Raw genomic sequence first — 24978 nt, 5'->3', positions numbered from 1 at the left:
TTGATGGGCATTTAGGTTGATTCCATGACATTGCTGTTGTGAATAGGGCTGCAATGAACATATGTGTTCATGTGACTTTATATTCCTTTGGGTTTACACCCAATAATGGGATTGCTGGGTCAAATGATATTTCTGTCTCTAGGCCTTTGAGGAATCTCCACACAGTTTTCCACAATGGCTGAAGTAATTCACACTTCTTCCAACAGTGTAAAAGTGTTCCTTTTCCTCCACAGCCTCACCAACATGTGTTATTTTTTGACTTTTTAGTAGTAGCCATTCTGACTGCTGTTAGATGGTATCTTATGGTGGTTTTGATTTGCATTTCTGTAATGATCAGTGATGTTGATCTTTATTTCATATGCTTGTTGGCCTCATGCGTGTCGTCTTTTGAGAAGTGCAAGATCTTGATTTCAATTTTTTTGGATAGGTACCCCAAAATGGAATTGTCAGATCATATAGTAATTGTATTTTTAATTTGGGGGGGGGAGACCTTAACACTGTTTTCCATAGGTGTTGCACAATTTTGCATTTCCAGCAACAACATGTCAGGGTTCTAATTTCTTCACATTCTCTCCATCATTTGCTGTCCTTTGTTTTTTTTTTTTTTTTTCTTTTGTTTTGTTTTTGATAATAGCCAGCTTAACATGTGTAAGGTGTTATCTCATTGTGGTTTTGATTTGTGGGGTATTTCTTCTAAGATTACTCTATTTTTGGTGCTGTCCAATGCAGTTTTTATCAATCATTTGGGTGAAGATATTAATGAGATGATAATCAAATATGTGGAGAAATAGCTCAAATTCAGAATCTCAAAAGATCATGAGAATCCAGAATGTTGGGCTGAAACTATCAAAATGAAATTTAATGGAGATAAATGTAAAGATCTACAATTTATTTCTCAAACACAACCCTTCAAGTAAAAGTAGCAGTATAAAAATGTTCTGAGTATTTGAATTGACTATAGACAGTAGTGATGGTGTAGTTAAGTGACGCAAATATGAAGAACTCAAGAACATCAGAGTTACTTGAAGCCCAGAACCACATGGGGAAAGTGTCGTAGGGTTACCATTTTGCTTTATAATATTACAAATGGATGTAGTTTAACTTCACTTCTTCCTGCTGGTCTTGCTGTCTCTGTATTTCCATATTAGAGTTGAGTGGGAAACTGGCATAAGAATCCGGAGAAGTGAGGGAACTGCATCTAAGCTCAAGAAAAGAGTGAGAAAACATGGCTACTTTTATTATGTAGGGAATATATGCCATATATTAAGAACATTTGTGTTCTTTGATTTGGACCTTAAATCTCATGATTATTAGAATGTGTAGCATTATGTAAACAAATGATGTTCATTTTTATAATCAAGATTTTGACTTAATCTGTGTTGTATTCGCAGTTCAGGCTTGAAGGATTAAAAATAAAAATGTACTAAAAGTTTACAAAATCTAATATATTTTGTATAAAATGTAAATTTAAATAAAAATATTTTTTAAAGTTATTTTTATTCTAAAGTATTAAAATTAATACAACTAAAAAGCAAAATTAATGCCACCATTTCAACCAAAATTATGTAACATTTAAATGTGTTACATTCAATTTTAGTTTTTAATTTTTAATTTTTGTGGGTACATAGTAGGTGTATATATTTTTGGAGTATATGAGATGTTTTGATGCAGGCATGCAATGTGAAATAAGCACCTCATGGAGAATGGGGTCCCCATGCTCTGAAGTATTTATTCTTTGTATTACAAACACTCCAATTACACTTTTAGATATTTTTAAATAAATTAGTATTGACTACAGTCGCCTGTTGTGCTAACAAACAGTAGGTCTTACCCATTCTTTCTTACTTTTTTGTTCCCATTAGCCACCCTCATCTCTCCCCCAACCCCCCAGTACTATTCCAAGCTTCTGGTAACCATCCTTCTACTCTCTATGACCATGAGTTCATTTGTTTCAAGTTTTTTGTTTGTTTGTTTGTTTGTTTGTTTCAATCACTATTGTCAAAATATATCTTTTAAAATTTTTTATTTTTTATTTCAATAGGTTTCTGGGGAAGAGCTGGTGTTTGGTTACATGAATAAATTCTTTAGTAGTGATTTCTGAGATTTTGGTGCACCTATCACCTGAGCAGTGTACACTGTACTCAATGTGTAGTCATTTATCTCTCACCATCCCCCCACCCTTTCTCCCAAGTCCTCAAAGTCCAATGTATCATTCTTATGCCTTTATGTCCTCATAGCTTAGCTCCCACATATGAGTGAGAACGTACGATGTTTGATTTTCCATTCCTGAGTTACTTCATTTAGAATAATGGTATCCAATTCCATCTGGGGTGCTGCAAATGCCTTTATTTTGTTCCTTTTTATGGCTGAGTAGTATTCCATGGTATATATATATTTGAGGTGTTTTTTTTTTTTTTTTTTTGGTAGATTCTGGATATTAATCCTTTGTCAGATGTATGGATTGTGAAGATTCTCTCACTCTATGAGTTGTCTGTTAAGTATGCTGATTATTTTGCTGTGCAGAAGCATTTTAGTTTAATTAAGTCCCATCTATTTATCTTTGTTTTAATTGCATTTGCTTTGGGGTTCTTGGTTATGAAGTCTTTGCCTAAGCCAACGTCTAGAAGGAGTTTTCTGATGATATCTTCTAGAATTTTTATGGTCTCAGGTCTTAGATTTAAGACTTTGATACACCTTGAGTTAATTTTTCTGTAAAATGAGAGATGAGAATTCAGTTTCATTCTTCTACATGTGGCTTGCCTTGCCGATTATCCCAGAACCATTTGTTGAATAGAGTGTCCTTTCCCTACTTTAAGTTTTTGTTTGCTTTGTCGAAGATCAGTTGGCTGTAAGTACTTGGGTTTATTTCTGGGTTCTTTATTCTGTTCCATTGGTCTATGTGCCTATTTTTATATGAGTCCCATGCTGTTTTGGTGACTATTGCCTTAGAATATAGTTTGAAGTCAGAAAATGTGATGCTTCCAGATTTGTTCTTTTTGTTTAGTCTTGCTTTGGCTATGTGGGCTGTTTTTTGGTTCCACTGACCTTCTCCAGTGGAGATAGCAGGGGAGTGAAGTAGACTCTGTGAGGGTCTTTGGTTGTGTTTTTGTTTAGTGGGCTGGTTTTATGTTGGTTGGCCTCCAGCCAAGAGGTAGGCACTTTCAAGAATTCATCAGCTGTGGTCCTATAAGGAGGATGCAAACTTGCCCTGGGGACACCTGGTTAAGTATTCAGGTTTCTCAGGCAGTGGGAAGGGCAATAGAGCTCCCAAGAGAGTACGTCCTTTGGCTGTGCCTACTAGGGAGAGTAGAGAAAGACCACCAGGTAGGGAGGGGCAGGGATGGGCATATCTGAGCTCAGCCTCTTCTTGGGCAGGGCCTGCTGCAGCTGCTGTGAGTGATGGGGGTGTAATTCCCAGTCCAATGCTGTTATATTCCCAGGAGGATTATGGCGGCCTCTGCTGAGTCATACAGGCTGCCAGAAAAGTGGGGGAGACCTGACAGTCACAGGCCACACCCTGCTCCCATGCAGCTCACGGTCCTAAAGGCCAGTCTCACTTCCACCATGCCCCACCCAACACCACCAAGTCTATTTCCAGGCAGCCAGTGATCAGGGCTGAGAACTTGCCCCAGACCAAGAGCCTCCCCACTGAAAAAGCAAGTGAACTCACAGGTTTTCTGCATCTCAGGGTGCCTGCAGCAGTGATCCAGTTCCTTCAAAAGGTCTGTGGATTCTCCTGACTTTCCTCATATGTTCCTGTGGTAGTTCTTGGAACTACAGTTTACGATGTGAGTATCCACAGGCTACTCTGTCCATCCGAGTGGAAGCTGCAAGCTAGTCCTGCTTCAAAATATATCTTGATTACCTGTTTTGAGTTTTAGGTGCCACAAATAAGTGACAATTTGTGATGTTTGTCTTTCTGTGCCTGGCTTATTTCACTTGGCATGATGATCTCCAGTTCCATCTGTGTTTTTGCAAATTACAGGATCCCATTCTCTTTTGTGGATGAATAATACTCCATTGTGTAGAAATACTACATTTTCCTAACACGGTGAAACCCCATCTCTACTAAAAATACAAAAAATTAGCCAGGCATGGTGGCGGGCGCCTGTAATCCCAGCTACTCTGGAGACTGAGGCAGGAGAATCCCTTGAACCTGGGAGGCAGAGGTTGCAGTGAGTCGAGATTGCGCCATTGCACTCCAGCCTGGGTGACAGAGTGAGACTTCGTCCAAAAACAAAAAAAAAAAAAACAGAAACAGAAAGAAAGACAAAAAAGAAATACCACATTTTCTGTATTCATTCACATGTTGGATGGATGCTTAGGTTGATTACAAATCTTAGCTATTGTGAGCAGTGCTGCAACAATCCTCTCTCTCTGTCTGTCTCTGACTTCCTTTCTTTTTGGTGTATATTCAACAGTGGAATTTCTGGATCCTCTGGTAGCTCTATTTTTAGTTTTTTTCTTTTTCTTTTCTTTTCTTTTTTTTAGAAACCTCCAAACTGTACTTCATAGTGCTTGTACTGGTTTACATTTCCACCAACAGTGAACAAGAGTTCCCTGTTCTCAACATCCTTGCCATCATTTGGTAATGCCTGTCTTTTGGATGTAAGCCATTTTCACTGGGGTGAGATGATATTTCACTGTAGTTTTGATTTACATTTCTCTGATAGTCAACAATATTGAGCACATTTTCATATGCCTGTTTCCCATTTGTATATTTTCTTTGAGAAATGCCTACTAAAATTTTTTGCCCATTTGTGGTTCAGATTATTAGATTTTGTCCTATAGAGTTCTTTGAGCTCCTTATATATTCTGCTTATTAAATCGTTGTCAGATGGGTAGTTTGCAAATATTTTCTCCCATTCTGTGGGTTGTCTCTTGATTTTGTTGATTGTATCCTTTGCTGTGCAGAAACTTTTCAACTTGTTGTGATCTCATTTGTCCGTTTGTGCTTTGGATGCATGCACTTGTGGGGGTATTGCTTGAGAAAGTCTGATCAGACTAATGTCCTGGAGATTTTCCCCAATGTTTTCTTGTGCTAGTTTTATAGTTTGAGGTCTTAGATTTAAGTCTTTAATCCACTTTCATTTGATTTTTGTATATGGTGAGACATAGAGGTTGTTTTATTCCTCTGCATACTGATATACAGTTTTACCAGTGCCATTTGTTGAAGAGACTGTCTTTTCCCCAGTGTTTGTTCTTGGCACCTTTGTGGAAAATGAGTTCACTGTAAGTGTGTTGATTTATTTCTGGGTTCTCTATTCTGTTTCATTGGTCTATACATCTGTTTTTATGCAATTACACTGCTGTTTTGGTCACTATAGCTCTGTAGTATAATTTTAAGTTGAGAAATGTGATTTATCCAGTTTTTTTTTTTTTTTTTTAATTTAGTATAGCTCTGGCTATTCTGGGTCTTTTGTGGTTTCATATAAATTTTAGGATTGTTATTTCTATTTCTTTGAAGAATATCCTTGGTATTTTGCTAAGGAGTGCATTTAATCTGTAGATTGTTGTGGGCAATATGGACATTTTAACAATATTGATTCTTTTACTCTATTAACATGGAATATTTTACCAATCTTGGTGTCCTCTTCAATTTCCTTCATCAGTGTTTTATAGTTTTCATTATAGAAGTCTTTCACTTCTTTGGTTAAGTTAATTCCTGGGTATTTCATATTCTTTGTGACTATTGTAAATGGGATTATGCTTTCATTTCTTTTTCAGATTGTTCACTGTTGTCATATAGAAATGCTACTGATTTTTGTATGTTGATTTTGTATCCTGCAACTTTACTGATTTTGTTTATCAGTTCTAACCATTTTTTTTTTTTTTTTTTTGGTGGAGTCTTTAGGTTTTTCCAAATATTTGATCAAATCATCTGTAAGAAAGAATAATTTGACTTCTTCCATTTCAGTTTGGATATATTTTATTTCTCTTGTCAGACTGCTCTAGCTAGGACCTCCAGTACTATGCTAAATAACAGTCATGAAAGTGGGCATCCTTGTCATGTTTCAGATCTTACAAGAAAGGCTTTTAGTTTTTTTCCCATTCAGTATGATACAAGCTGTAGATCTTTCATATTTGGCTTTTATTATCTTGAAGTATGTTCCCTTTATTCTCAGTTTCTTGAAAGATTTTTTTTATCATGGAGGGATGCTGAATATTATCAAATGCTGTGTCACTCTCAGTTGAAATGATCATATGGTTTATGTTTTATGACCATATGGTTTATCCGGTCTGTTGATATTATGTACCACATTGATTGATTTGTATATGTGGAAGCATCCTTGCATCCCAGGGATAAATCCCACTTGGTCATGATGAATGATCTTTCTAATGTATTGTTGAATTTGGTTTGCTAGAATTTTGTTGAGGAGTTTTGCATCAATGTTCATCAGAGATATTTGCCTGTAGTTTTTTCTTTTTCTTTTTTTTCCAATGTATCTGTGTCTGGTTTTGGTATCTGGGTAATACCTGTTTGTAGAAACAGTGTGGAAGCATTCCTTCCTCCTCTGTTTTTTTGTGTAGTTTGAGTAGGATTGGTGTCAGTTCTTCTTTAAATGTTTGGTAGAAACCCAGAAGTGAAGGCATCATATCCTGGACTTTTCTTTACTGGGAGATTTTTATTACAGCTTCAATCTCTTTACTTGTTACTGGTCTGTTCAGGTTTTGAATTTTTCCAGTTTGAAATTTGGTAGATTCTGTGTGTCTAGGAATTTGTCCATTTCTTCTAGATTTTTCAATTATTTATTGGCATATAGTTGCTCATATTAGCCCACTAATGATCCTTTGAATTTCTGCAGTGTCAGTTTTAATGTCTCCTTTTATCTCTAAATTTATTTACTTGGTTTTTTTCTTTGTTAGTCTGGATAAAGATTTGTCAGTTTTGTTTGACTTTTCAAGAAAACCAACTGTTTATTGCATTCATCTTTTCCATCGTTTTCTTTATTTCCATTTTTCTTATACTTGCTCTGAGCTTTATTATTTCTATTCTACTAATTTTGGGTTTGGCTTGCTCTTGCTTTTCCAGTTCTTCAAGACACATGTTTAGATTGTTTATTTGAGGCTTTTCCTCTTTTTTCTGTAGGCACTTATAGCTATAAACCTCCCTCTTAGTCCTCTACCATCTCTTTAAGACCAGTAACTCATTTTATTTTACTTTAAGTTCTGGGATACATGTGCAGAATGTGCAGGTTTGTTACGTATATATACATGTGCCATGATGGTTTGCTGCACCTATCAACCCGTCATCTAGGTTTTAAGCCCCACATGCATTAGGTATTTGTCCTAATGCTATGCTCTCCCTCCCCTTGCCCCCCACCCCCAAACAGGCCCCAGTGTGTGATGTTCCCCTGCCTGTGTCCACGTGTTCTCATTGTTCAACTCCCACTTATGGGTGAGAACTGTGGTGTTTGGTTTTCAGGTCCTGTGTTAGTTTGTTAAGAATGACGGTTTTCAGCTTCATCCATGTCCCTGAAAAGGACATGAACTCATTCTTTTTATGGCTGCATAGTATTCCATGGTGTATATGTGCCAAATTTTCTTTATTCAGTCTATCTTTGATGCACATTTGGGTTGGTTCCAAGTCTTTGCTATTGTAACTATTGCTGAAATAAACATACGCGTGTGTGTGTCTTTATAGTAGAATGATTTATAAACCTTTGGGTATATTCCCAGTAATGGGATTGCTGGGTCAAGTGGTATTTCTGGTTCTAGATCCTTGAGGAATTGCCACACTGTCTTCCACAATGGTTGAACTAATTTACATTCCTACCAACAGTATAAAAGGGTTCCCATTTCTCCCCACCCTCGCCAGCATCTGTTGTTTCCTGACTTTTTAATGATCACCATTCTAACTGGCATAAGATGGTACCTACCTCACTGTGGTTTTGATTTGCATTTCTCTTATGACCAGTAATGAGGAACTTTTATTCGTATGTTTGTTGGCCACATAAAATGTCTTCTTTTGAGAAGTGTCTGTTCATATCCTTCATCTACTTTTTGATTGTTTTTTTTTTTTTTTTCTTGTAAATGTGTTTAAGTTCTTTGCAGATTCTGGATATTAGACCTTCGTCAGATTGGCAGTTTGCAACAATTTTCTCCCATTCTATAGGTTGCCTGTTCAGTCTGATGATAGTTTCTTTTGCTGTGAAGAAACTCTTTAGTTTAATTAGACCCCATTTGTCAATTTTGGCTTCTGTTGCAATTGCTTTTGGTGTTTTAGTCATGAAGTCTTTGCCCATGCATATGTCCTGAATGGTATTGCCTAGGTTGTCTTCAAGGGTTTTTATGGTTTTGGGTTTTACATTAAGGTAATAACTCTTAGATTTTCCATCTTGAGGCTATTTTCTAGATTCTGTAGGCATGCTTCATTGTTTTTCATTATATTTTCTTTCATCTCCTCTGAGTTTGTATTTTCAAGTAGCCTGTCTTCAAGCTCACTTATTCTTTCTTTTGGATGTTCAATTCTGTGATTAAAAGGCTCTGATGCATTTTTCAGTATGCCAATTGCATTTTTCAGCTCCAGAATTTCTGCTTGATTCTTAATTATTTCAATATATTTGTTAAATTTATCTGATGAAATTCTAAATTGTTTCTCTGTATTTTATTGAATTTCATTGAGTCAACTACAGCTATTTTGAATTCTCTGTCTGAAAGGTCACATATGTCTGTTTCTCGTGGATTGGTCCCTGGTGCCTTATTTAGTTCATTGGGTGAGGTCATGTTTATCTGGATGATATCAATGTTAGTAGATATTTTTCAGTGTCTGGACCTTGAAGAGCTAGGTATCTCTTCCATTGTGGTCAGAGAAGAAGCTTCAAATTATTTCAATGTTTTAAGACTTGTTTTGTGCCATAATATGTGGTCTATCCTTGAGAATGATCTGTGTGCTGATGACAGTAATGTGTATTCTGCCACCATTGGATGAAATGTTTCGTAAATATCTATTAGGTCCATTTGGTTTATAGTGCAGATTAAGTCTAAAGTTTCTTTGTTGATTTCGTCTGGAAGATCTGTCCAAGGATTTGGGTGTCGTGATCTAAGCTCTGTCTGCTTTAGGAGGCACATCAAGCAAAGTAATGCTGTGGTCCTTCAGACTCATCAAGGTACTGCCTTGATGGTCTTGGAAAAGTTCTGGGAGAATTCTGCAGATTACCAGGCAGAAACACTTGTTCTCTTCCTTTACTTTCTCCCAAAGAAGCAAAGTCTCTCTCTGTTCTGAGCCACCTAAAGCTGGGCTGGTGTGACATAAGCACTCCTGTGGCCACTACCACTATGACTGTGCTGGGTCATACCTGAAGCTAGTACAGTGCTGGATCTCACCCAAGGCCTGCCGTAACCACTTCCTGGCAACTGTATATTTTCCCTCAAGGCCCTGGGGCTCTACAATCAGAAAGTGGCAAAGTCAGCCAGGCTTGTGTTCTTCCCTTTAGGGTGGCATCTTCCCCAGTCCCCAGGTGGTCCCAGATGTGCTGTCCAGTAGTCAGGATCTAGAGTTCAAAACCTTAGAAGTCTACTTGGTGTTCTATCTTACTGTGGCTGAGCTCACATACCAAACACAAGCAGCAGTCTTTCCTACTCTTTCCTTCCCTTTGCAAAGACACAGGAGCCTCATCCCATAGACAGTGCCATCACAGAGCATGAGGAGTACTGCCAGACTACTTCCAATGTTCCTTTAAGGCCCAAGGACTCTTAAATTATCTTGGGGTGAATCCTGCCTGACCTAGACCTTATCCTTCAGGGCAGTGGGCTTCCCTCCAGCTCAGGACAAGTCCAGAAATGCCATCCAAGAGTCAAGAGATCCCAAGAGCCTGATTGATGGTCTACTCCCCTGTGGCTGTGCTGGTAGCTAATGTTCAAGACAAAGTCTCCTTTACTTTTCTGTCTGCTTTTCTCAGGCAGAACGAGCTTTGTCAGATAGCCACTACAACTGGGAATGCGTTGAGTCTCACCTGAAGCCAACAAGTCTCAGAGGCTCACCCAAGGCTCTTGATGTGGCCCTAAATAGGGCCCAATGCCTCTTCAGTAAGCAAGTGATGAATGCTGCCAGGACTGGGTCTTTTCCTTCAAAGCAACAGGTTCCCTCTGGTCCAGGGTGTGTCTAAAAATGTTATCCAGGACCTAGGGCCTGGAACACGGGCCTCATGATTCTGACCAGTGCCCTATCCTGCTGTGGCTCAGCTGGTACCTAAGATGCAAGACAAAGTCCTCCCCACTCTTCTCTCTCCTCTCCTCAAGCAGAAAGAAAGGATCACTTTTGGAGCCGTAAACTCTGCCATCTGAGGATAGAAGAGGGGAGATGGCAACACTTTTTTAGCTGCCCCAGCTGGTGTCTCAGTAGGTCACGTGATTCCCCCCTCCACTGTCTTGGGCCTAGTTCAAGGCTAGAACTCGCCTAAGATTTGCTGTTCTGGCCTAGGCTGCTTTTCAAGTTTACATAGAGACCCAGAACACTTTAGCTCTCAGTGGCAAGGCTTGTGGCAACTCAAGTTCTGACTGCTGGGATTGGTGATCCCTCTCTGGCTGGGGCTGTTTTAAATGCTCCCTCTCTCAGCGGGCATCAGTTGAGTTTGCTCCTGTTTTCATTTTTGCTCCAACAAAACAGCACTGAGTTTAATGCCTCATGATTACTGTGCTCTTCCTCTCTCAAGGCCCAGAGATGCTCTCCATACCACACTGCTGCTGCTGGCATGGGGTGAGAGGGTGGAAGGGTTGCTGGGGGATGGAGGGTTGGCATCAGTGATTCAAGACTGTTTTTCTTCTATCTCTTAAGTGCCTCTTTCAATGATATGAAGATAAAACCAGGTACTATGAGCACTCACCTGAGTTTTGGTTCTTATGAAGGTGCTTTTTCTGTATAGATAGTTCTTAACTTGATGTCTTTGTAAAGGGGATGATTGGTGGAGCTTTCTATTCTGCCATCTTGCCTTGCCTCCAGTCTTTATTTTATTAAGGCCTTCAAATGATTGGATCAGGTCCACCCATATTATGGAAGGTAATCTGCTTTACTCAAAGTCCACTGATTTGAATGTTAATCCCATATGGAAAACACCTTCACAGAAACATCTAGAATTATGTTTGACCAAATATCTGGGAACCATGATCCAGCAAAGCTGTCATACAAAATTAACCATCACATCTACTTTGTTTTAAAGTTCTGAAGTTCTTCATACTTAAATCTCTGAGTTTGCTACTTAAATAAGAGGCATAAACTACTTGATAGAATTAACTAGAATTAAAAATATAGCATAGAAACATTAATGAAACTCCCCTTAAGACATGCTTTATAACCTCACATTAGAACAGCAGTGTTTCAATTCATTCAACAAAATATTTTCAACCATCTAAAACCTGCCAATGCAACATCATGCTGTACACTGAAGATGATATGGAGAGCATAAACAAGCATGGCACCTGCCCTCATGGTATTATAGTTTGGTAAGCTGATGTAAGCAGATATCAACCAAAGGTTCACATAAATAAATGTAAAGTTACAACTGGAATGAATGCTAAGATGTATATAGTACTTTGGAATCTTTTTATGAGACTTCAGTCTGAATGATTCAAAAGCAACATTTGTGCTGAGATATGATGGTTGATGAGACATTAACTAGGCAAAAAGTTTGAAGAAACTAGCGTGTGGTACCACCTGTATTGGGAGGAAACATGGTGAATGTGAGTGTCTGAGAGAAGGCTAGTGTAGTTAGAAAGAGAATAAGCGAGACATGATTCAAATAATGAGATGTGTTTACGAACAGAACCATCAGAAGTCTTGATGAGCATATTAAGGAATCTTGCCTTAGCCCTAAGCATTAAAGGAAAACACTGAAGATTTTTAAGCAAGGGGTAAACATCAGCAGATTTTCTTTCAAGCACTCCATTCTGACTGTGGAGAACAGATGGAAGGGAGTGCAAAAAGGATGGAAATTAAACCAATTAATAAGTTATTAATTTTTAGAGCAAAAGAAAATGAAAGCTAAGATTAAGGAGGTGGTAGTAGAGATGGAAAGAAGTAGATGTATTGGAGAGATATTCAAGTTGGTTCAATGATGAACTGTAATATGGAGTGAAGGAGAGAGAACATTTGAATATGTGGTCTTGAAGCTCAGAGGAGAGATTTGTTCTGGAAATATGCAATTTTGAGTAATTTTCCTATAAGTGGAAAATATTTCAGCAGTTTTTGCCCTCTTCATTTTCTTAATCAGAAAAATCAAGAAATAGGTGGATTGATTTTTCCAAAGTTATATAGCTTAAAGTAAACTGCCTACATTGAGACTCTAGGTATTTTAATCCATAGATTGCAATTAAGCACACATACACACACACACACACACACACACATACAAACGCACGTACTCCATATGGTTTCACTTTAGGAATCTGGATCATACTGCAGGTGTGAATAAATTTAAAATAATTTTTCACTAGGAATGAATTATAACATTAAGAGTATAATGCTTATTTTTATAAGGTAACATACTAATTCTATACTGAGTATCCTGAGCTGTATAGTAGACAGAAACCTCCTAATGTAAAAACTGTATGGTCTTTTTAAAATGCCACTCAAATAACCATGTGACTAACTTTGGAATTAGAATGTTTAAATGAAAACACAAGTCATTTCACATATTCTGACGTAAATTAGCCCCAGGGGAAATCTCTTCAAATGGAATTTTTAAGGTTTCTTTGAACTGACTCCTATAATTTCCCAGTGGAGAAAAAATGAATAGCAAATAATTTACCTATGAAAGAGGTACTTAATTATAACTCCATATGCCCAATATCTTGATTTACATAATTTATTTTGAGATGCAATGCCTGTTCTTTTCCTTAGCCTGAAAATATAATCACATTTTAAATTCCACTCTTTTAATATCCATAAAAGTGTTGGCTATTTGCTGAGTACCAAGTATTGTGTTAGGTATTGTGGATAATTACAACTGCAAAACAAAACAAAAGCTTATGTCATGATTCTTGCACTTAATATATATTCAAACTTATTAAGACTAGACTTTGATTAAAACTTAACAACAATATGTAAGTATATATTCTAAAACTTAATAAATGATATTGACTATCAATTATATTGAAATTCCCAGAAGGGAGATTAACCTCTGTCATCTACTAATTTGGATAGCTTCATGAAGAAAGAGGGACTTGAGCTAGGTAGTAAAAGAGAGAGAATTGGACATTTTCGTCCCATTGTCTCCCTGCCCTTATATTTTGAACAGAACCTAGCTCATCCATAATCCCTGCCATCACATTTTGCTCTACATGTTTCCTATGCCCCTCACCCTACCAGCTACATGGTTGCCTATCTGACCCATGAAAAATCAATACAATGACTGTTCAGTGACCCATATTGTGGGCTGGTACAAAGAAATCAGCGGGGCCAACCAGATTTCTGGTCTCTAAATTTTCACTTAAGAGTACTGACAGATTGAAATGTTAGCAGAGGAAATCTTCATATATGGGATAGTTAGGCTATGATAACCATTTCCAAGACTGTCTTATAAGGAAGTAGGAAATGTGAGGTGGCAGAAAATTTGAAGAAGCAGAAAAGTCTATTTGGTAGAGAGAAGAAAGAAAAAAAGAGTAAATGCACAGAGTGAGATTTAAAGTAGGAAATCAGAAGTGGAAAGACCATTATGGCCCATGAGAGATAAACAGAGGATAGCCAATTTTCAGAGCTTCCTCAGTTACTAGTGACTTCCAAGTTAAAATTTTAGTTTTAGTACACACATTTTCTTACAATAAATTTCCTCACTACCTTGTTGATATTACTTAGACTAGCTGCATTTATTGCAGTATAAAGAACCAAATTAAAATAGAAAATTTCTATTCAGATAAGTATAGAAGATGGGTGTGTTTCAAGTAGGAGGGTATAATATAAACTAACGTATGCAGGAATAGGAATATAGTATGTTAGGGGGACTGGTAACATGATAACGTTGGCAAATGTTGAAAGTGTGCATTGAAGGAGTGATAAGAATAGCTATATAGGATGGGCTCAAATTCTAGTACCCTTGCAAAATAAGTTGAATAATTTGGTTGAAATCTTGGATGTTGTGATAGTCAACATCCAAGTGATACAGTAAATGCAGTGTTAGAAGAAGGGCAATTTAAAAGATAAATTAGTTGGAGCAATGGCACTAGCTTGGAAACTACTGCAGGAATTCAGGCATGAGGTAAGGCACGGGCCATAAGTGACAAACATACAGCAGGCATTCCACTATCCCTCATTCCTATGCCCATTCTGTGCATTGTTTGTTGATTATGGCACTCTAATCCTTTGAACATGGTTTAACTGTAATGTAAACTTAAGAGTAAAAACAATTTAATAATGCTGAAAAGAAAATAACATCGTTTTTATTACCTTTCCAAAAATACTATTGTCAATACAAGCCTTATAAAACCTCCAAATTTGCTTTTACTAGAAATTCCATAAAGATTTTAATTAAATAATTTTATGGAGAAATGCTTGGCTGAGTTGCTTCAGAATTCTTCCTACATTTCAGGTTTATGCATTGCATAGTAACTGATTGTGGTAAACAAAGCTCAGACCAATTTTTTAGCATAGGGATGCTGCAATTGTATTCCTAAGACAAGAGGCCTTAATTTTCTTGGCACTTGTTACTATGTAGCGAGCTTTTCAGAATAAAGTCTAGAGCTATGTGGACACTTTGGAGCTCTGATGGAACATAGATAGCGATAGCTTTACAAAATTCTTCTTTATTACATTCACCAGGATGGGAATATCATGGAATTGTTGCACTCTGTAATATACTGCTCACTGTCTTTTGTCAATAAGAGAATCTTTAATCCAGGCACTCTTTAAAAATATGCTGTATTTTCCCAAGAAGAGGTATGCAAATGAAATGTCACTAAATCTAAAGCATAATATGTTTCCTCTTATTACTACTTTGTTGCATCCCATTTTTTTTTCGCTTTTTAATTTTTAATTTGTTTGGGTACTTAATAGCTGTATATATGGAGTACATCATATGTCTTGATACAGGAATACAATGCATAATAATTACATCAGGGTAAATGGGGTATCCATCACCTTAAGCACTTATCATTTCTTTTTGTTACAAACATTCTAAATATACCCTTTTAGTTATATTGAAATGTACAATAAATTATTGATGACTATAATCACCCTATTGTGCTATCAAATACTACATCTTATTCATTCTATGTAACAATATTTTTGTGCCCATTAACCATCTCCACTTCTTCCTATCCCACTACCCTTCTCAACAACTGGTAGTGATCATTCTACTCTGTATCTCCATGAGTTCAATTGCTTTAATTTGAAGCCCCCACAAATGAGTGAGAATATGCAAAGTTTGTCTCTTTGTGCTTGGCTTATTTCAGTTAACATAATGTCCTCCAGTTCCATTCATGTTGTTATAAATGACAGAATTTCATTTTTATGAAACATTTCATTTTTACTAGCTGAATAGTACTCCATTGTGTATATGTTCCACATTTTCTTTGTTCATTCATCTGTTGATGGACATTTATGTTGCTTTCAAATCTTGGCAGTTGTGAATAATGCTGCAATAAAGAAGGGAGAGCAGATATCGACTCAATATACTGATTTCCTTTGTTTTGAGTACATACCTAGCAGTGGGACTGCTGGATTATATGGCAGTTCTATATTTAGTTTATTGTGAAACCTCCACAATGTTCTCCAAGTGGCTGTGTGAATTTGCATTCCCACAAACAGTGTACAAGGATTCCCTTTTTTATTTCCTCACCAGCATTTTTTATTGCTGGTCTTTTTAATGAAAACCATTTTAACTGGGCTGAGATGATATCTCACTACAGTTTTGATTTGTATTTCTTTCATGATCAGTGACGTTGGGCAACTTCGCATATACCTGTTTGCTATTTTTATTTCTATACTTTTATTTATTCATCTCATTTATATATTTATTTTCATTACTTGTTATTCGTCTGTTCAGGTTTTAGATTTCTTCCAGGTTCAATCTCGGTAGATTGTACATGTCTAGGAATTTGTCCATTTCTTCAAGATTTTTCAATTTATTGGCCTATAGTTGCTCATAATAGCCCACTAATGATCATTTGAGTTTCTGCATTATCAGTTGTAATGTCAACTTTTTCACTTCTGATATTTTTCATTTAGATTTTTTTCTTTGTTAGTCTGGTTAAAGATTTGTCAATTTTGTTTAACTTTTAACAAAACCAACTTTGTGTTGCACTAATCTTTTGTATTGCTTTCTTCATCTCAATTTTGTTTATTTCCTGTTCTGATCTTGATTATTTCTATTCTTCTACTAATTTTGGGTTTGGTTTGTTCTTGATTTTCTAGTCCTTTAAGATGCATCATTAGATTATTTAAAGTTTTTCATCTTTTTAGATGTAGGCACTTATAGCTATAAACTTCCCTCTTACCACTGCTTTTGCTGAATCCCATAGGGCTTGCTATGTTTTGTTTCCATTATCATTTATTTCAAGAAAGTTCTCAATTTCTTTCTTCATTTTTTTTTATGACCCACTAGTTATTCAGAAGCATATTGTTTAATTTCCATGTGTTTCTACTGTTTCCCAAATTCCTCTTGTTATTGATCTGTAGTTTTATTCTATTTTGGTCAGAGAAGATGCTTGATATTATCTCAGTTTTTTGAACATTTTAATACTTGTTTTGTGACTTAATATATGGTCTGTTTTTGAGAATGATCTATGTGCTGAGGAAAAGAATGTGTATTCTTCAGCCATTGGATTAAGTGTTCTGTAAATATGTGTTAGGTCCATTTGGTCTATAGTGCAGATCAAGTCTGATGTCTCTTTGTTGATTTTATACCTGAAAGATGTATCCAAAGCTGAAAGCGGGGTGTTAAGAAGTCTCCAGGTATTCTTACTCTGTGGTCTTCTCTTTGTTTTTTCTTTTTCTCTTGCCTTCCTTTTCATGAAGATAATTTTCTCTGTTGATATGGTTTAGTTTCTTGTTTTTCAATTTTTGTGTATTCATGGTATGCTTTTTGGTTTTAGGTTACTGTGAGGCTGGCAAATACTCTTATAACCCATTATTTTAAGATGATAATAGTTTAATATTGGTTGTGTAAACAAACAAGCAAGAATAAAACTAATAAAGACTGTATTCCTTAACCTCATACACCTACTTTTAAAGATTTTGTTATTTCTATTTATATCTCATTGTAATGTCTATATATTGAAAACTTGGACAGCCATGGTGGCTCGCGCCTGTAATCCCAGCACTTTGGGAGGCTGAGGTGGGCAGATCACCTGAGGTCAGGAGTTCAAGACCAGCCTGGCCAGCATGGTGAAACCCCATCTCTATAAAAAATACAAAAATTAGCCAGGCGTGGTGGTGCCTGCCTGTTATCCCAGCTACTTGGGAGGCTGAGGCAGGAGAATCACTTGAACTCAGGAGGCAGAGTTTGCAGTGAGCCGAGATTGCACCACTGCACTCCAGTCCGGGCAACAGAGTGAGACTTCCTCTCAAAAACAAAAACAGAAAAACCTTATTGTAATTTTATTTTGTGATTAGTTCATCATTTAGTCTTTCTACTAAGATAACAGTAGTTTACACACCACAGTTATAGTGTTATAATATTCTGTGTTTTTCTGTGTACTTACTATTACCAGTGTGTTTTGTTTCATCGCACAATTTCTTATTGCTCATTAACATTCTTTTCTTTCTCATTGAATTACTCCCTTTAGCATTTTTTATAGGACAGCTCTGGAGTTGATTAAATCCCTCATCGTTTGTTTGTCTGGGAAAGGCTTTATTTCTCCCTCATGTTTGAAGTATATTTTCACTGGATATACTATTCTATGGTAAACGTTTTTTTGTTTGTTTGTTTTGTTTTGTTTTTGTTTGTTTGTTCTTTTCATTCAGCACATTAAATATGTCATGCTACTCTCTCCTGATCTATAAGGTTTCCACTGAAAAGTCTGCTACCAGACATATTAAATCCCTATTGTATGTTGTTTCTTTTCTCTTGCGGCTTTTAGAATCCTTTCTTTATTCTTGACCTTTGGGAGTTTTCTTATGAAATGTCTTGAGGTAGTCTTCTTTGGCTTAAATATGCTTGGTGTTTTATATTTATAACTTTTTTGTATTTGAATCTTAATATCTTTCTCTAGGTTTGGAAAGCTCTTTGTTATTATCTCTTTGAGTAAACTTTCTACCCACATCTCTTTCTCTACCTCCTCTTTAAGGCCAATAACTCATAGACTTGCCCTTTTTAGGCTATTTTCTAGGCCCATAGGTGTGCCTCATTATTATTAATTGTTTTTTCTCTTGTCTCCTCTGACTATATTTTAAAATAGCCTGTATTGAAGCTCATTAATTTCTTCTTCTGCATAATCAATTCTGCCATTAAAAGACTCTGATACATTCTTTCTTTTTTTCTTAGACTTTAAGTTCTAGGGTACACGTGCACAACGTGCAGGTTTGTTACATATGTATACATGTGCCGTGTTGGTTTGCTGCACCCATTGACTCCTCATTTACATTAGGTATTTCTCCTAATGCTATCCCTTCTTTACTATGTCAGTTGCATTTTTCAGCTCCAGAACATCCACTTGATTCTTTTTAATTATTTTAATCTATTTGTTAAATTTATCTGAAAGAATTCAGAATTCTTTCTCTGTGTTATGCTGAATTTTTTTTCTCAATACGGCTATTTTGAATTCTGTGCTTGAAAGGTCACATATCTCTATTTCTCCAAGATTGGTCCCTGGTACCTTATTTAGTTATTTTGGTGAGGTCATGTTTTCCTGGATGGTGTTGATGCTTGTCAATGTTCTTTATTATCTGGACATTGAAAAGTTAGGTATCTCTTGTAGTCTTCTCAGTCTAGGTTTTTTGTACCCATTCTTCTTGGGAATGCTTTCCAGATAGTCAAAAAGACCTGAGTGTTGTGATCTAAGCTGTATTTTCTTTAGGGGGCGCCCAAGTCCAGTAACACTGTAGTTCTTGCCTACTCACAGAGGTATTCCCTTGGTGATCTTGGATAAGATCTGAAAGAATTCTCTAGATTATCAGGCAAAAACTCTTGTTATCTTCCCTTACTTTCTCCCAAAAAATTGAAACATCTTTCCCTCTGTAATGAGCCACGTGGAGCTGGGTATCGTATGGCACAAGCATCCCTATGGCCATCAGCACTCAGACTGTGCTGGGTCAAACCTGATGCCTGCACAGTACTGGGTCTCACCCAAGGTCTGCTGTAACCTCTCCCTGGCTGTGACCTATATTTGTTCAAGGCCCTGTGACTCTACAATCAGTCAGTGGCAAATCCATCCAGGCCTGTGTGTTTCCTTCAGGGCAGCAAGTTACCACAGTTCCGGGTGTGTCCAGAGGTGCTGTCTGGGAGCCAGGGTCTAGAGTCAAAAACGTTAGAAGTGTACTTGGTGTTCTTTTGTACTGTTGCCAATCTGGAACTCAAATAACAAGACACTTTCCTTTCCACTCTTTTCTTTCCTTACCAAAGGCAAATGAGCCTCACCCAATGGCTATAGCCACCACAGCCTCATGAAGAGTACAGCCAGACTACCACTGATGTTCCTTTAAGGCTCAAGGGCTTTTAAGGGAGCTTGTGGTGAATGCTGCCTGGCCGGGGCCTCACCCTTTAAGGCAGTAGGCTCTCCTCTGGCATGGAGCAGCTCCAGAAATGCCATTCAAGGCTCAAGTCCTAGAATCATGGACTCCAAGAGGCTGGTTGGCATTGTACCCTCCTGTGGCTGAACTGTTACCTAAGATGGAAGACAAGTCCCTTTTGTCTTTTTTCTCCACTTTTTACAAATGGAAGGGGTCTCGCCCCACAGATACCACAACTCGGAGTGTGCTGAGTCTCCCCTGAACCCGGCAATCTGAGGGTCTCACCTAAGACCCTCAATGTAGTACATGTAGTACCTGGGTATCACTGCTTTTCTTTCAGGGCCCAAGGGCTCTTCAGTTAGCAGGTAATGAATGCTGACAGGACTGAATCAGCAGGTTCTCTTTTGGCCCAGGGTGTGTCTAGAAATGTCATAGGTGAAGTAGGTCGCGGAAAGACATGACTCTGACATGTGCCCTATCCTGCTGTGGCTTAGGTGGTATCCAAGAGGCCAGAAACAATTTTCCCCTCTCTTCCCTCTCCTCTCCTCTCCTCTCCTCAAGTAGTGGAAAATGATCTCTTTCAGAGCCATGACCTTTGCAGTGTGGGATTAGGGGAGAGATGATGCCAGTATTTTCTTACTCACTGCAGACAATCCCTCCCCCAGGACACTGTCTCTGGGCCAAGTTAGGCACAAGGGCTCACCTAGGATTTTCAGTCCTTGTTGCCTATACTGCCTTTCAAGTATATTTAATGCTCCAGAGCAATTTAGTCCATGGTGGTAGGCTTGCCTGAACTCAATTTTGTTTATTTTTTGGTTTGAAGTCACCATGAGGCTTGCAAATACTATCTCATAAACATTTATTTTATGCTGATAACAACTTACCACTATTTGCAAAAACAAACAAGCAAGCAAGCAAAGCAAAACTTAAAAAAAGACTGTACCTTAACTTCATCCACCCTCTTTTTAACTTTTTGTTGTTTCTATTTATGTTTTATTGTCCTAAGTCTTGAAAAGTTGTTGTAGTTATTATTTTTGATCGATTCATCATTTAGTCTTTCTACTTAAGATAACAGTAGTTTATACACCACAGTGTGCAAACTCTTCCAGTGTTATACTATTCTGTGTACTTACTATTACCAGTGAGTTTTGTACCTTCAGATGATCTCTTATTGCTCACTAATATCCTTTTCTTTCTGATTGAAGAATTTCCTTTAGCATTTTTCATAGAATAGGGCTGATGTTGATGAAATCTCTTAGTTTTTATTTGTCTGCTAAAGGTTTTAATTCTTCATATTTGAAGGATATTTTCACTGGATAAACTGTTCTAGAACAAACATTTTTTCCTACAGAACTTTAAATATGTCTTGCTGCTCTCTCATGGTCTCTAAGGTCTCCACTGAGAAGTCTGCTGCCAGACATATTAAGGATCTGTTGCATGTTATTTGTTTCTTTACTCTTGCTGCTTTTAGAATCCTTTCTTTATCTGTGACCTTTGGGAGTTTGCTTGTTAAATGTCTAGAGGTAATCTTCTTGGGCTTAAATATGCTTGGTGTTCCATAACCTTCTTGTACTTAAATATTGATATCTTTCTCTAGGTTTGGGAATTTCTCTGTTATTATCCCGTGAGTAATCTTTCTACCCCATCTCTTTCTCTGCCTCCTCTTTAAGACCAGTAACGGTTAGATTCGTCATTTGCTTTCTGTTTGATTTTTAGAAGTTATTTTATCTCTTTGTTAAATTTTCTGATTAGTTTTTGAATTCCTTCTCTGTGTTATCTTGAATTTCTTTGTTTCCTCAAAACAGCTATTTTGAATTATCTGTCTGAAAGGTTACATATATCTGTCACTCCACCCTTGGTCCCTGGTGGTTGATGTAGTTCACTTGAGGAGGTCTTGTATTCCTGGATGGTCTTGATGCTTGTGGATATTCATCTGTGTCTGAACACTGAAGAGTTAGGAATTCATTGTAGTCTTCACAGTTTGGGCTAGTTGTACTCATCTTTCTTGGGAAGGCTTTTCAAGTATTCAAAAGTAATTGAGTGTTGTGATCTAAGTCTTTGGTCACTGAATCTGTATGTGTATTGCATCTGTGTGGGTATTGGGGAGCTCCTCAGTGTCACTAAAGCTGTAACCCTTGCAGACTCGTAGAGGAAATGCCTTAATGTCTTCACTAAGACCCAAGAGTTTTACTTGAATTAACAGGGAGATACTCTCGTTCTCTTTCCACACTTTTCCACAAACAAATGGAGTATCACCATGCTGGGCTTCCTGGAGGTGCAGAGGGGTGCCACAAGTACTCTCGTGGCTACCAACACTGAGGATGCACTGGGTCAGACCTGAAGCCAGCAGAGAACTCAGTCTTGCTTAAGGCCTGCGACAACCACTGCCTGCCTGGCTACTACCAATGTTCAGTCAAGGCCCAAGGGCTCTTCAGTTGGCAAGTGGTGAATCCAGCAAGGCTTGTGTCCTTTTTTTCAGGGTAGTGAGTGCCTCCCCAATTCCAGCCCAGGCTGGTCCAGAAATGTCACCCAGAATCCAGGGCCTACAGATGGGAACCTGCTTGGTGCTCTATCCTACTGTGGCTGAGATGGCATAGCTCACCAACAGTGTATAAACGTTCCTTTTCTCTGCAACCTTGCCAGTATCTGTTACTTTTTGACTTTTAATAATACCAATTCTGACTGGTGTGAGATGGTGTCTCCTTGTAGTTTTGATTTATATTCCTCTAATAATTAGTGATGCTGAACATTTTTTCCTATGTTTCTTGACCATATGTATGTCTTCTTTTGAAAACTATCTGTCCTTTACCCACATTTTAATGGGGTTGTTTTTTATTTTCTTGTACGTTTGTTTAAGTTCCTTATAGATTCTGAATATTAGACCTTTGTTGGATGCAGCAAGTAAATATTTTCTACCATCCTATAGATAGTTTGTTTATTCTGCTGATGGTTTATTTTTGTTGTGCAGATGCTTGTTAATTAGATCCCATTTGTCAATTTTTGCTTTTGTTGCAATTGCTTTTGGTGTCTTCTTCATGACATTTTTGCCCATGCCTATGTCCTGAATGGTATTGCCTAGGTTATTTTCCAGGTTTTTTATAGTTTTGGGTTTTATATTTAAGTCCTTAATCCATCTTGAGTTGTTTTTTGTATATGGTGTAAGGAAGGGGTCCCATTTCAGTCTTCTGCATATCCCAGGTATCCCAGCACCATTTATTAAAGAGGGCATCCTTTTCCCATTGCTTGTTTTTGTCAGCTTTGTCAAAGATCAGATGGTTGTAGGTATGTGGCTTTATTTCTCACATCCCCATTCTGTTCCATTATTCTATGTGTTCTGTTTTTGTACCAGTACCATGCCGTTTTGGTTATTCTAACCCTGTAGTATAGTTTGAAGACAGATAATGTGATGCCTACGGTGCTGTTTTTGTTGCTTAGGAATGCCTTGGCCATTTGGGCTTTTTGTTGTTGTTTCATATGAATTTTAGAATACTTTTTTCTAGTCTGTGAAGAATGTCATTGGTGATTTGGCAGGAATAACATTAATTCTGTAAGTTGCTTTGGCCATTATGGCCATTTTAACAATATTGATTCTTCCAGCCTAGAATGTTCTTCCATTGGTTGTGTCATTTCTGATTTATTTGAGCAGTGTTTTGTAAGTCTCACTGTAGAGATCTCTCACCTCCCTGGTTAGCTGTATTCCTAGGTATTTTATTCTTTTTGTGGCAATTATAAATGGGATTGCATTCCTGATTTTGGTTTTATCTTGGATGTTGCTGGTACATAGAAATGCTACTTTTTATACATTAATTTTATTCCCTGAAATTTTACTCAAGTTGTTTATCAGTTCAAGGAGCTTTTGGGCAGAGATGATGGGGTTTTCTAGTTACAGAATCATGTCACTTACAAACAGAGATAGCTTGACTCCTCTCTTCCTGTTTGGATGCTTTTTATTTCTTTTTGTTTCCTAACTGCTCTGGCCAGGACTTTCCACAGTATGCCAAATAGGAGTGGTCAAAGAGGGTATCCTTATCTTGTACCATTTTTCAATTGGAATACTTCTAGCTTTTACTCATTCAATATGATTTTGGCTGTGGGTTTGTCATAGGCAGCTTTTATTATTTTGAGGTATGTTCCTTCGATGCCTAGTTTATTGAGGGTTTTTAGCATAAAGCAATGTTGAATTTTATCAAAAGTCTTTTCTGCATCTATTGAAATAATCATATGGCTTTTGTCTTTAGGACTCCTTACATGCTGAATCACATTTATTGATTTGCATATCTTGAACCAAACCTGCATCCCAGGAATAAGCCTACTTGATCAGGGCAAATTAGTTTTTTGATGTGCTTCTGGATTTGGTTTGCTAGTATTTTGCTGAGAATTTTTACATCAGTGTTCATCAAGGATATTGGCCTGAAATTTTCTTTCTTTGTTGTGTCTCTGTCAGATTTTGGTATTGGGATAATGCTGGCCTCATAGAATGAGTTGGGAAGGATTCCCTCTTTCTCCATTTTTTGGAATAGTTTCAGTAGGAAAGATACTAGCTCTTCTTCATTCATTTGAATGTGAATGTATTTGGTCCGGGGCTTTTTTGGGTTGATATGCATTTTATTATTGATTCATTTTTGCAGCTCATTATTGCTCTATTCAGGGATTCAATTTCTTTCTGTTTCAGTTATGGGAGGTTGTATGTGTTTAGTAATTCACCCATTTCTTCTAGATTTTCTAGTTTGTGTGCATAGCAGTGTTCATAGTAGTCTCTGATGATGTTTCGTATTTCTGTGGGGTCATTGGTGATGTTCTCTTTGTCATTTCTGATTGTGTTTATTTGGATCATCTTTCTTTTTTTCTTTATTAGTCTAGCTAGTGGTCTATCTTATTAATCTTTTTCAAACAGAAAACTCCTGGATTTGTTTATCTTTTGCATGGTTTTTCTTATCTCAAGCTCCTTCAGTTTAGCTCTGATTTTGGTTGTTTATTGTCTTCTACTAGATTTGGGGTTGGTTTGTTCTTGCTTCTGTAGTTCTTCTAGTTGTGATGTTGGGTTATTAATTTGAGATCTTTCCGAATTTTTGTATGTGGATTTAGTACTGTAAATTTCCCTCTTAACGCTGCCTAAACTCTGTCCATGACATTCTGAAATGTTGTATCTTCGTTCTCTTTACTTTCAAAGAACTACTTGATTTCTGCCTTAATTTCATTATTTACTCAAAAGTCATTTAGAAACAGATTATTTGATTTCCATGTAATTGTATGGTTTTGACTGATTTTCTTACTATTAGTTTCTATTATTGCTATGCTGTGGTCCAAGAGCATGATCGGTATGGTTTCAGTTGTTTTTTTTTTTTTTCTTTTTTTTTTTTTGCATTTTCTAAGGGTTA

This window comes from Chlorocebus sabaeus, chromosome X, assembly GCF_047675955.1.
Source record: "Chlorocebus sabaeus isolate Y175 chromosome X, mChlSab1.0.hap1, whole genome shotgun sequence".
Taxonomy (NCBI): domain Eukaryota; kingdom Metazoa; phylum Chordata; class Mammalia; order Primates; family Cercopithecidae; genus Chlorocebus; species Chlorocebus sabaeus.
This window is presented reverse-complemented; position numbering follows the sequence as displayed.